This window comes from Bactrocera latifrons, unplaced genomic scaffold (genome assembly GCF_001853355.1).
Source record: "Bactrocera latifrons isolate USDA-ARS-PBARC rearing strain unplaced genomic scaffold, ASM185335v1 scaffold_183, whole genome shotgun sequence".
Classification (NCBI taxonomy): domain Eukaryota; kingdom Metazoa; phylum Arthropoda; class Insecta; order Diptera; family Tephritidae; genus Bactrocera; species Bactrocera latifrons.
The window spans coordinates 399,884-402,097 of NW_017535330.1; positions in this window are offsets into that span (position 1 = coordinate 399,884).

A 2,214-nucleotide genomic window follows, 5' to 3' on the forward strand; every position below is an offset into this window, starting at 1 on the left:
ATTTGTGCGGAACAAACCGTGCACACACCTTTCGTGAGCCCAAATGTTCGGTCAAAATGCGATAAATCGATGTTTTGGAGATGTTCAATCATTTCTCCATTCAGTTGGCCCACATGTTGATCGTCATTTCTGTCCTCACGACCACTTTGAAAACGTTGAACCATTCATGCATTCTGCTCTGCTTGCGTCATCAATTGAAACGTTTCGGTAAAAGTTTTACCAATCTTAAAACCATATTTAATGTTGGCTCTTTGTTCGAAGCTCATTTTCGCACCGATAACACAAACATATTGACGCTTAAAACGTAATAACTTCACTTCCAATCAATGAAATACCATTCCCACTGGACAATTGATAAAGATAGCAGATTCAAAGGCACTAATCGACATATAGACGGCGCTAGATTCAAAAAGTTCTGTTTACTTTGGAAAGCACCTTGTATTATTATAAGTACAATAGATGAATTKAGATAATGGTCGAAGAAATATTAAAAGTTTTAATTTTTGACAAAATGGAGGCATCCCAAAATATGCGCATTTGAATTATAGTAAATTAAATTAAGAAGTAAWAACAATTATCAAAAATTTTAATCATTCAATTATTACCTGACAGATATATCTTARAAGATTGGTTCAAAATTCATGTTTGATGTCAATCGGTCTGACGGACATACAGTAAGATGGTCGCAGCAGTTGTGATTCTAAATTGCACAATGCTTAGAAAAAAATTATCAGCCAATTTGATTAATGTATACTATATGAGGCGAAAAGGTATTAGGGTAAACGAAGAATTAMTCATCCAATTCTCTTCATTTGTAGCACTTGATCACATTATTTCCAGAGAAATTTAGAWTGAAAGGTAAAGGAATACAGATTATAATATGCGGTAATATATCAGTTTTTAGCTCATTTGTAAGATTTCTGGAATTATTCYTCCAGAGTGAGAGTGGTCACGCATTTTGAGTACGGAGGTTGGTTGTGACCATTACGTGATACTACCAACATATTTCAACGTTTTTCTGCGGAAGAAGTACTTTAAATTATGGAGCTATAGAAGTCGAAGACTATTCTTATTTAACATAAGTTGCCTTAAAAACATGATAAACTTTAATTTTTATTTTTTCTGAATAGTACTGCTACAATATTATACGTTCAAGTAACCGGCAAGTTTTAAGTTCGTATGAGCCGTTTTAACAACATATCTGTATCTTTCTTTTATCATATTTAACTAGCTAGTTCGTAGATTATTCATTTCAAGTGGTAATTTCCGGAGTAAATACTTATTTGCTTTACAACTTCCTCAGAGAAAATGAAATAACGGTATAGCTATTTAGGGCTATGAATGATTGCTCCATAAATTTTACTCTTCAACCACAACMGAAGTCTGTTAAACTTTTGTGAATGGATCTAATAATAATAACATAATTTGAAAAGACTACTACTGTCGTTGTAAGCTCTTTCACCGAAGAGCCCATTGTATTCAGGTTCAAATTTTTATACTCATAAATCATTCCTGTATTTTCTATCGCCTATATGCTTTTAAACTTTATGTATTTACATTACCCTTATAGTTATGCACTTGTCATATTTATGCAGTTTATATATTAACACCGGTTTTATGGGCCCTTCTGTTATTTAACAATCTAGTCATGAAAACTTTCATTTCTTCTGCAATAGTGATAAAAATATTGTGATATAAATATTTCGTCAAAACTCTTTTTTGTGTTAAAGTTATTATTGAAGGTTGACATTTAGAGCATGATAAAATTTTAAAATTATTTTCTSATAAACTACTGAAGAWAAATCGATAMAATTTTGCGAAGTCGAAGAAAAATGTTCTTTCTRCATTATATATATTTTTCCATGATCCATTTGTTTAAATAATAATATTTTACATAATTTTTGTTAAACAATTGTAACACAACGCGAAAAATATTCACCTTCAATAATCTGCAAAAAAATGTTTGTTCATKTATACAATTCCAAAGATATTGAATTTTTTATTACCCTACCGCTCTYAGAGCGTATGTCACATCCATCGTTGCGCTTGTAAGCCCCCGACATCTGTGCCGCAAGAAAAGCACAAGCAATACTTAAATATAGTTTAGTACATATTCGCTATAAAGTTTGAATAAGCGAAACCATTATATTATACATATGTGTATCCGAAAGCTAGAATATTTTGCTATACTATAGTATTGTGTACAGTCCCGGA